The sequence below is a fragment of the Filicampus tigris genome, chromosome 1 (assembly GCF_054856515.1).
Source record: "Filicampus tigris isolate MCC_2025a chromosome 1, RoL_Ftig_1.0, whole genome shotgun sequence".
Classification (NCBI taxonomy): domain Eukaryota; kingdom Metazoa; phylum Chordata; class Actinopteri; order Syngnathiformes; family Syngnathidae; genus Filicampus; species Filicampus tigris.
Window position 1 is genome coordinate 24,709,282 of NC_141217.1, and position 12,395 is coordinate 24,721,676.

At 38.8% G+C, this 12,395-nt stretch overlaps 1 protein-coding gene across 3 annotated transcripts in view; it reads left to right on the forward strand.

Moving 5' to 3' along the window:
• The window catches only part of LOC147153366 (vitamin D3 receptor A), a 68,838-nt gene that overhangs the window by 4,541 nt on the left and 51,902 nt on the right, over positions 1 to 12,395 (forward strand). The window lies entirely within an intron of this gene.

Sequence of the window (12,395 nt, forward strand, 5' to 3'; positions counted from 1 at the left end):
TTTTTACACTATAACGTAGTATATTGCAACAAACTTAATTATGGATTTTATTATGTGATGCCGATGAGTGGCAAATATGTTGCAATTAACAGTTGCTCCCTTTTGGTAGACTCTATCGAGTACTCAATGTAAAAGCAACAGATACAAGCTTTCTTTTGTCCCATCTTCTGTGGCTATCTTGAACAAATCGGTGTGACACTCATCAGGTGCACTAGGTCACTTTAATATTTTATTCGTGTCTTACTTGCTTTTATGATGTATTTATTTGATATGGTGCAATGAATGAATTAAGTTGAATCCTTTCTAGGTACTTTTTACTGGCGATTTTATGGTATTGATATGTGTTATGGCTATTCTCTTTTATTTTGGTGAGGAATGGTTAATTTTTTTAGATCATTGATTTGTGTTTGTGATTGATTGTGTGTTGTATTTATTGGCAGCTGTGGGCAGTGAGCCCAAGTCAAATTTCCCATTTGGAACAAAGTTTATCTTATCTTATGTAATTTTTGTGTTGAGTAGTGATATTTCCCAGTTCATGAATGCATCACTCCATTCGCGAGAGAGAGCGAGCGAGCTCTTCCTGCTTTGATGTCCACCACGGGCATAAACACACAGAGTTTTGGTTGTTAATAAACGCGAGTTCACTGACTAATGGCTCCTTAATCCATAGTAGATGCTATGATATGTTACCAAATAGGACATTGTGTTACGTTCCATCAAACATACAGTACACTCTAACATGTGTATGCTAACTGCAGCTAGCATCTAGACATGACTGTGCCGATGTCAGAAATGAAATCCGGCATAAACCACAATTCATCAGGCATAACACAATTTACTTCCTTTTTTTAAATGATCGGGCATCCCCATCGTGCTGCCATGAAAGGCAGGTTTGCATTGTATTGAGTATATTTGGTGAAATGTGCGGCAACTTTCAGACTCTGTTGTCAACACGAATTAGCCCTTACACTACTATATCCACAGTGCTTATGTTTACATTAGGGCTGGTCGATATGACTGAAAAGTCTATCACGATATAAGTGTTTCATATTGGTCGATATTTTTTTTCTTTTTTTAAACTATTGAAAATAATGACCCGAAGAAAAATACCTTTAGGTTATTTTATTTTAACATAATACTTAACGTTTGATGAGCGGTCAATGTTACTATGAAAGAGTGAAATAAACCTGTCGATAAAAAGATTAAATAAACTCCCTTTTAAAGATAATGTGCTTAGAAGGGCTGGGAGATATGTTTGAAAACTGTCACAATCCAAGTATTTAATATCAGTCAATATTGATAATTGATTTTGTTTTAAACCTTACCTTTAAATAACAGTTACCTGTTTTTTGTACCTCGTTATGTAGTGTAATGTGCAGTTTGTCCTCCATCAGTGCATTGTAAATGCTTATTTGCATTAGGTCTACCCCAAAGCAGTCGTTGACACATATATTAACCTTCATTCAATGTTCATCCAATGTAAGTGAACGAATACACTCTTGCAGTGCATACATCATCATTGACCTACCGTCTTAGGACTACTTTATCTTTTTAGCGGACTCATTATTGCCATAGTCCATTCATATTTTACTTGCTTGATTTTACCTTGAGTGCGATGCCGATGTCGGATAAGGCTAACTACTGCTAGCATGTCAAAGACAAGAACTCCTCTACTTGTACACCATGGCTCCATCCACAGGTTTTTAATAGTGTTATCATCCATAATATAATTTAATTGTAAGAGTTGTACTGAGTCGAGTGGTCATATATTTGAGCAAAGTTACGGCGCTTGCTCGCTAGACGCGAGCATTGCGCACGGACGCCGGGCCCGCGAGCGTAGTGCACGGCCGCCGGGCCTGCGATCATGCTCCATTGAGTTAACAGCTTCCTCTTGTTGGTTTAAATGCTTCTTCCTTGTTGGTTTAAAAGCGGCTTCTTCTTTGGTTTAAACGCTCCTTCTTCATGTTTGGAGGCGGAAGCGCGCTGCCTACATCACGCACCATGCTGCGATTGGCTTTGTTTTTCTTTTTTCTATTGAACGTTTTATCGAAGGCATTTTATATTGGTATCGATTACGTGTCAATCGCGATACATATCGATATCGAATTATCGGCCGAGCCCTAGTTTACATCACATATGACCCGGATTACCACTACTGCGCATGTGTGTTGCAGACAGGAAAATAGTCAGCGGGAGAAGCGCAAGACGTGGCAGTTTCAAGAGAAAAATAATGCCCCAAATAAATATCTAAATAAATGATGCGTCGACTATTAAAATTAAATGTTGACGATTTTGATCGTCGTCGACAAATCTTGGCAGCCCTAGTCACCAACAGAGCCACAAAGTGGGCCCAGTCTATTTTCTGTTTGCAATTGTTCTCTTCCCCTTGCAGTGTAATGTAATGCTACATTAAAATTTATAATCGATAGAAAATCAAACAACTTGTTTTTGAATTTGTTCCTACACGAGAGTGGCCTCACTCAGTAGCGCGACCAAAATAAAGCTGATTCATTGGGTCATGCCGACTCGCCCAATTTAAGTTTGATTGTTCAAATGTTTTTCTGTATTTAGCAGTTATGTAATGTATACTTTTTATTTAGTTGTCAGCTGATGTTCTGTTTTCCACCTCATTCATGCTTGGCAATAGCAAATTCTTGCCTGGAGTTGTGATGGGTTAGTGTGGGTGTGAGCTTGGACACACTTGCAGATTTGGGTGCATTTGCATGATAATTAGTTTCACCACTTAAACAATGACATCGTATTGGTTTGTTGGAGCTCCACAGAGCATGCAAAGCCAATTTGGTTCACAGTGAGTTCACTATTGAACCAGAACTGAACTGGCTCTGAACACCAGCCCAACCCACGCTGAGGTTGTTTGAATGGAAAAGATGTGTTGCTCAGGAGATTTGGGTTTGGTGGCGTTCCAGGCAGTTTGTAAAATGTTAGTAGATTGTCTCGATATTTTTGCTAATTGCCAACAATGTGTTGTGCACATGTGTACAAATCCACCTTCTACGGATATACGAAACCATGCTTGCTGCTTTTGCATTGGGCTTATTAAATTCATGATGAACATTTAATCACAACAGAGCAGTATTTTGAATTCACTATTTGAGCATTGCAACTCCTACTACTCTCCTTGTAACAAATATGTGGACTGACTTAAGGCGGTTGTACTATTGGCGAAACAGTGGAACCTTTAAAGTGAAATGGTCCGAAAGTGGTGCGGTTATAACCAGAATTGGAATTGGAACATGGTCTGACATAGTGAGGTGTTTATCATCTTAGTACAATATCAGTGAACCATCTATGAAATCAATCAATCAATCAATCTCTAAGTCTAAGTCTATTACAGTTGTTATACACTACGCAGTGCACCGCAAGTACTAATGCCAAACATACTCTTAAAGTGGCACTAAGTGACAGCATTGCCTTGGTCAGGTATCTAAAAAGCTTGAGAACTTTTGCTTTTCTTTTACTATTATACTGTACAGTTAAAGGTTTTACGATGCAAGAGTTCTTGCATGAACTTTGGAGAACGGTTTGCGTTTGATTTGGGAGGTTTCATTATATTTTCACTACTCTGTATGTGCCCTGACTGGTGAGCAGTTTAGGGTGTAATCTGCCATTTGCTGAAGTCAACTGGGATTGTCTCCAGCACCCTGCTACCCTGGACGATGGATGGATGGATGGATATTGTTTTTGCTCAAAAATCCCTCCATACTCTTCCACTGTGTACTTACAAAACAAACTTTGCCTCACTTATTTGTAGATGTCATCATCACAAATCCAAACCATGTTAATCTGACCTATCTGTCTGTAAACCATCTGCTCTGTGCTATGTTGCACTAGGATTTGTTTGTTAAATACGATCTTTTTATGTACTTGTGGTCATTACGAAAAATGATGTGACTTCCAATGTGTCCATGAAGTGACACACGTGCACAAAACATGACATCACATGTAACAGTGTTTACAAAAGTAAATATGGCCCACCCATGTAGGGGCTCATCTCAGATTGACAGAGGCAGAACTAGGTGGGAATACTGTGTAGGAGATGGGACAATGCTTCTCGAGCTCCTCATTTAATGACCACGTCTACTAAAGATGATGTCACGTCATTGCCGCGCATAACAAATGAACCATCTGCGTGGCTGAATTATTACTACTGCCACAAATGTTCACTTTATGCGTTATGTTTCAAGTGGAATTAAAATCAAGTCAAATGTAAAATTAACACTGTTACTCTTCACAACTTTGCAGCTGCACATTCTATTGTAAGTAGTCTTCCAAGTACTCCCCCGCCCGCGTGGAGAAAATATTTAGCTTTTGTATGACATTATGACAATTTTTTAATGAGCGCGACCTGAGTGTTCATAATGCAGTTACATTGGATACATATCTATATACATACATAAATATGCCTGATTTGGAAAAAAAATCGGTATTGTACTGTTCACATTATGTTACGTATATGAGCAAAAAAATCGTGATTGACCTCCAGTGTCAACATAGCCCAAGTAAATCTCTTTGTGTTGGCTATGTTAAAATGAAGCGGGCTGGTGGTGGAATTGTGACCGGCCACGGTCCATTCTGAGTAGGCTACGCAGCAACGCGGCAGCTGAGTCGCCCTGGAGGAAACATTTCCTCTTCTATGCCGACACCCGGCTACCTCGAGGCCATCCAGTGAGCACCCTCGGGACAGACAGACTGACAGTGTGAAGAAGCCACAGTACCCGGCTGCTTCTAAGCTGTACAGTACTCTGATTTTTATTATTGTTTAATCTACCTCCATGGTGATGCTACACGACTTGCAACCACCAATGGGGACCGACCAATGTGTTTGTATGTGTGGCTCTGTCGCCTAAAACACAGAAATGCGTGTGTGTGTGAATGCTTGCATTGAAAAAACTAGGGATGTTCCGATCAGGTTTTATGACACCGATACCGATCGTGCATGAGTGAGATCGGCCGATACCGATTACGATCACATGGAATATTTTTCCTTTTATTTATGCTGACTGCTATTATGCAATGTTATCTGAAAAAAAAAACAGCCATACTTTTGCAGTAATTTTGACAAAAATCTATATATATTTTCAAAAGCATGAAGAAATACAAAACCGTTGCTGGCACAATACTACCATTACTCAGTCACAAAAATAACTGAAAAACTTTAATTTACCAGCTTTTAGTAAGACAGTTTTTAACAGATCAAAATAATCAGCAGTCTCAAAAGACTTAATTATGCAAAAAGTCAAATAAATAACATGCCACCTAAACATTGCATGGTTCCGAATATAATCAAAGTAGAAAAAATAGTCACATGCAGGCTTCACTTGAATAAACTATTCAACGAGTTCCTAAATTGAAACGACTCAGGAACTTTATTGTCTTGTGCATAGACAAACTATCTTGTGCATTTGTCAACAAGAAAAAATCACTGTTAATCTTTTTGTGAATTATAAAATGATATAGAAGGTCTGTTGCCCACAAGTGACCTACAATGTGTCTCCCTGCATGTGGCAATAATGCCACTTATACTGCGCTGTGTCCGCCTTGACTTTATTCAATGCAGTGAGACTCGTAAACTCACCGTAGTCTCCCAATTGCTTGTTCTTCAAATGTGGGATTAAGTTGGTTGTGTTGAAAATTTTGGCCATGCTCCCCGCGCGAGGTACCTTTTCATGGCATATACAGTATTACAAGACGCAAACTCCACACACACAGCAGACAATGCAATGTTCACACCAACTGCGGTGGTCGGAATATTCGATCAAAGCCTTTTATTGCCGATCAAAACATCCGATCATTCGCAGCTCATGATCGGCAATAAAAGGCTTTGATCATGATCGGCAATAAAAGGCTTTGATCGAATATTCCGATCACGTAATTTTTCACGAAAATCGGCCGATCATGATCGGTGCCAGATCGATCGGAGCATCCCCAGAAAAAAACATCCACCACGGAACGTGCCTGAACACAGCACAATTCTAGTTCTGAAATGCTTAGAAGTTTCTCTAGAAATAAATTGAAGCAGTTTATTCCTCATCTCCTCTTATGTTGTCAGATGATGCACAGTATTATCATAGCACAAGATGCAGGTGCGATTTTTAAATTTCCTCGGTTGCATGAGCGTGTAGCAAACATAAAGTGGGCAGGAACTTGTATAATGGGTCTCAAGTCGACGTCATGATGCTGAATTCAATTGTGCTCATTCATTTTGCATGCCTTTTGGCTCACAAATCACATACATATCCAACGTAATAATCCATGTTACAGACTAATTTTGACCTATGATATGCTTAAAACAGTAAAAAAAAAAAAAAGATTTTGATGGCATGGGACCTTTTATCAGGTGAGGATGGTTGATTTGCTCCGGTTGTGCACTAAATAACCACAGTTGGGCAGGCAAGTGATGAGCGTGTTTCAGTTTTTGCTATTCTGTTGTGAAGGTCATCATTCCTTGTGACAATCCATGTTGAGTCATAACCTAGGGCTCACATTAGGCTGTCTTTAAAAACTCGCTGTTTTGCAAGTCACGTATAAAGTCCAAAGGTTGGTTAGCAAAATCGACAGAAAATGTGCTTGCACTGCGTTTTCTTCAGACATTCAGTGAGCTATTTGGATGTACGAAAGTTCAGTTCAGTACACTATTGATCCGTATCTCAATACTGACAAACTGGATATTCCAACAGATACTAAGAAAGCATCTTTAATTTTATAAAGAGGAGGTATTAGTTTGTTGGTTGTGGTTTCTTGAGCAGATTACAAACCATAGAGCGGAAACACTGAACAGTGATTAAGTTTAAAGTGAAGGTAAAAGAGGAAGCGGTCAGAACTTAAATGACAGGCGACTGTAAAAACTGCGGTTACAAATAAACCACAACTATTACATACGGATGCGGCTATTTGTAGTACCATAAACAGAAAAAAAAACCGAGTTGGCAAAATCTCAGTTACTTTCAATTTAACTGTTAATGGTCTTTGTGCTTCACAGCAGGGTAGGCAAGTTATTTAAATTGAGTTCTTGGGATCAATAGTGTGGTTTGTTTGGTCCAGTGTGAACGCTATCATTGAAGCTGTACTGCACAACAAACAGATGGGCCAAGACTGCTAGAGTGTAACTTCCGACATCATTATTGTTGTTAACGTTTGGTCAGCTGATTTAAAAAAAAAATAAATAAATAAATAAACAAATGAATTACAACATTAAGAATAAAGTATACAGTTTATATAATTATTTTAGTCTGGGCCCGAGTACTGACCATCAGCCTTGGATTAAAATCTTTCCTTCATTTTTTTGTCCTACTCTCTTGTCCACTTCATTACTCCTACAAAATGTTGGGAAAATGCATAAACCTAACCCAGGCATATCTGTGCGCACTTTCAGTTTATAAAGCCTTTCACAAAATGGCCATATTGACAATAATAAATCATCAATAAGCAAATAAAGAAGCGGATATTATTCAGCTTTATTGCTTTCACATGTGACTGTTAAATCCTCTATGAGCAGTGTCTAATGGATACCTTATGAGAGGCAATTGTGTGGTAACAACATAAACGTAGCTGAAGCTCTGGTGTTGTGGCTGGTGGGATTAGGTCTCCTTTCAAGCGCCGTAAGGGGCTTGGCGAGATAAACCGAAATAGCGGCTCACCTAACCATTTAAGTACACGGCCTGCCATGCATGAAGGGCTTCTAGGATCTTCAGCTTTAACTTCTAACAGACTTGTGGTGGTGAACAATGCCCAAGACCATGCATACGGTCTAGAGTAGCTTTACAGGAAGAGTTCCAGTTGGGGGATCAGTTCCCACGAGGCCAAGAATGCGTTCACCACAAAAACCTCTTTAGCGTGCTCAACAGGATATGCTTTAAAGCGCTGTTGCTGTGCTGTGCCAGCGTGTTGGATTTCATACACAATATTACATTTAATACATTTAATATTAACGCCTTTCTTGTTCTGTCTTCCCCAGAGTTTTTCATGTTAATTTATATGCATAAAATAAAGTTTGTCCTCAAAAACAGATCTACTGTTTTCCAAAATTTTGCCAAAATACGTGTTATTTAGTTTGTACAATATGGATTTGTGCAATGTTGTACACCATATTTAGTGTCTGATGACGATATCGCCTGATGTGTGCTGATTTTCATTTTGTGGCATATACGCGTCTAAATATGTCCTCTGAATGATTTTTATTTATTTATTTTTTGGGGCGGGGCAGGGGGGGTCCTGAAGATCAAGCTAGGGACTATCTGAACTCAGGCTTTCTAATCTGTCCGACGTGACAGTTAACTTGTTTTCTACTGCTGCACTAAAAGCTCATTTGGTTCATTAGTGCCGCCACTCAGAGCATGCGTGCTTGCACACAACTTTGCAGGTTTTTGAGTCTGTCACATAATAACAGACCTTGTAGAAATTCTGTAAAGGTAAATCACTTATCTGTTGAACAAATGTAGGCATGGTGCCAGAAGTCCCATGGGACTTGTCCTAATAATCTGAAACTGATAGTAAAGATGAGAATAATGCAAATATAGTAAACCCCCGTTTACGACCGTAATCTCAAGCCATCTGCAATAGTTGAAAATTTGTAATAGTGAGATACCACCTTTTTTTTCCCCCTTTTATAGTTCTACCCCTCCCACGCGCTTTAAACAAATTTAAACCTGTTAAGACAATTTGAATCTCATTAAAAACACACTTTTTAAACACATTGAACACTAGAAAGAATTTACAAGCATCAAATGTATAGAAACACTGCATGTATTGAAGTGTTTGGGTGGCAAGTGATTCCTACGAGTTTGCCTGTGAGTGTGAGCTGTGGTCGACAGCAACAAATAAGTGTGTGTGTGTGTGGGTGGGGGTGTGTGTGTGTGTGTGTGCTCAATTTTTTCCTCTGTTCTACTGTTCTCCCGCTGTTCAATTAATGGCTGAAAACTGCATCAGCAACTGGCTCTCCCTTCCACAAGCGAGGGCATTGCACTATTGCTATTCACTGTATTTGGATGAGGCGCAAAATAAAAATTGTGGTAAAGTGAGAGATTTGAGTGTAAGCATTTTGTGTTGTTACATTTGTTCTTGATGAACTGCATTTTCAAAAATAATTTGGATAAACAGTTTAAACTATTACCACGATCATTACAATATTTTTTTTCCATTGCTCTTTTCTTACATTATCTATTTTACTATGTACTTTCTCCCTTGGACTTAACTCCTCACCGCTTGCCTCATGATGTGAATAAAATAAAAAATATTGAGCGTTTGGTACTAATATTTTCAGTCTCTGATTAGCACACGCCTACATATGTCCACATATATTTACAGTAAGTGAGGATCTATCATGGTTTTCATACAATATGCCACCGTAATGGACCGGTTGCACACCGCTACACTGTACATGAATGGGCTGGCTGCATTAGCCAGTCACTCCCGTAATAAATGTTTTTTTCTTTCTCATTGGAGGAATATGAAATCTGAGATGGTTAGGAGTAGGGTTGGGCACCGAGAATCGGGCATCGAGTGGAACCGGATCCATCACTCCGGTTCTCCCGGAACCGTTCAGATTTTAGAATGTCGGTGCTAAGTTTAGATTCCTAGTTAGCCGCGCGGAAGAGCTACGAACGAAGTACGATCGATTTAAAAAAAAAAAAAAAAAAAAAAAAAAAAAAAAAAAAAAAATTGTGTGCCCCGGGCTCCTGCCGCCAAAGCTGCGTCACAAATTAATAGCACGGAAGCTCGCCCCCACAGTCGCCCTTCGCGAGGTTGGTCATTCGGCCGATGCCTAGCCATGGAACTGATGCGATGCAGCTTATGACCCAAAAGTCAGAATCAGCTAAGTACGTCTAATGGCAACATTGAGCCAACAAGTTCAAAACACAAATGCACATATCCAGCTATGATATTTAGCTTATCGCATATGCAGCTGACATGCAAAACTGCTTAGATAGACTTTCCTTGCTTGCTCTTAAAATGCAGCGTTGTGTTTGTCATATACCGTATATTTTTCTTTCTAAAGCAAGACAAGGTTAGCCAATCAATTGGTGTTCAGTAGCATGCTTACAGTAACAGCTGCATTATTGTATTGTCTTGAACTTCTCAAAAATAAAGTTCTTGTGAATAATAATACTAAATAACAATACAAAAAATGTATTAAAATAAATATACTGGTTAAAAACAGCCCTTTGAATAATCCATGGTAAATTTAATAAATAGTAAAAAGTTCATCAAATTGAAGAACAGAGAAGTTCATGTGATTTGTCCAAAAATAACTCCTTTTTTTGTTTTGTTAAGAATCTGAATCGAGAATTGTTAGGAACCGGAGTCGAGTCAAAGAACCGGAATCGTCCAAATTCAAACGATGCCCAACCCTGGTTAGGAGTGCCATCTACTGTAAATTATGGCAATATTTGATGACGCCGTACGGTATTTTAAAAATAAAATAGACCAGGAAACAAGTCCAAAATGAACAGGAGCGTGTCAAATGACGATCAAAAACAATCAAATGACATTCATCCGTCCGTCTCTCTTCCCTAATGCCAAGCTCAGCCTACACGATTGTAGCCCGATTTGGACCTCTTAGTCTTTGTGTTAGTGTGTTGAGGCCCAGTGTAAGGGAGTTCACTGAGCAGTACGCCCTCCTTCCTGAACAACCATTCCATTCCTCATTTTCTTTTTCCTGATGGTACTGTAGCACAGAGAGCGAGGGAGAGGAGCCCACTGAGGTGATTGGTTCAGACACAGCAGGCCTCCCGCATGAGGCTCCACCCATGGCTTCCTGGGACAATTAGCCACCCACAAGGGATATAGATGGCTGATCGCTCATCTGTATGTGCAAACATTTAACTATGCTACATAGGGTATTTGTATCATATCCTCTGCCTGGCTCTGTGTTTTGACTTCATTATCCTGTGCTAGAGCTGGGAGAAACAATCAATTATTAAATGCGTTGTGATGCCGATGTAAATTATTCTGAATACGTACATCAATACTCAATTATTGAAAGACAGAAGTGCAGCGCTTGTTGAACAGCCAATATGGTGCAGAGGGGGCTGCACTATGGTTGTGCAATAGGCCTATGTAAAATCATACTGTCCACAGTATTATGGTACTATTTTTTATTTTTTTTTTTACACTATACAGACATGCGGGAGTGCGTATGTGCATTTGCTCACACACACGACTCCCATTCTAAATAAAACATTCAAGAGAGTGTTGTCACAATACCAAAATTTGAACCCTTGATACTGAAGTACTGAAGGGATACTATGGCAAAATCTTAAAATAGCAGTAAAAAAAATGTGGAATAATAGCTCACAGCTAAACACTTCCAAATATTTTATTTGTATTAATTCAAACAATTACTATAAAGATACTGATTAGAATATGTTTGCTAAAAAAAACAAAAAAACATTTTGAACCTTTTCAAACAGTTAAGCACGGTCCTACATGAAGCCTTTTTGGGTGGCAGCCTGCCATGTTTTGGTGGCCCTGCCAAAACCAACACTGGCCCTTTATATTCATGATAGAAGTTTCAATATTTATTTCATATTCAGCATCTTTACATGTATTATTTAAGCTTTTAAGAAAATATTACTTCTGTGTAGTTACTTTATTGCATGATATTTTTCCCCCTTTTTTTTTTGCAGTATAAAATCAAACTGAATATTTAACATTTGACATTTTGGGGGCTTTGTATCTTGTTCCAGCCATTCCTTATGGAAGGATGTGATGCTTGAAAAAATGTTTGCTGCAAGGGTGAAAAGATTAATGAGGATTGATCATTTTAAGTGGATAAAACGCAAAGTATTGCCTAATATATATATTTACAAAAGCAAGAACATGTCTATTTCATCATATTTATGTAATAAATGTGTATTGGCCCAGTGGAGCCAGAGTCAGTGAACTTCAAACTGAAGAATTTTTTTTAAACACTTTTAGAACTGTACCATTAATTTCATACATATGAATATGTACTGTTGTGTAACTGAGCAACCATTGGTGGATTTAAGGGTAATTTTTCTATTACTGGAGAGAATTTGAAGAGAGATAAAACACTAAATTACTGGCAGCAGTTTTACATTGTTTAGAAGATCTTAATGTCGGTTTCGACTAGAGCTGTGCAATTAATCGAAATTCAATTACGATTTCGATTATTACACTCCACGATTACAAAATTGGCATAATTGTAAAAAAACGGTTATTAATACTAATTTTGAGTTGTTTTGAGGCCTGCGCACACAAGTTACTCCGCCGCGCCGCCCTCTCCAAGCTAGCTAGCTAGCCAGCCAGCCCGCACTCGGCAAGTCACACTGCACACGCTTCTACTCAACGTTTTAACAGAATAACAGACCTAAAAATGGCACAAGACCCGCCACAGGAACGACTTGTAAACAAGC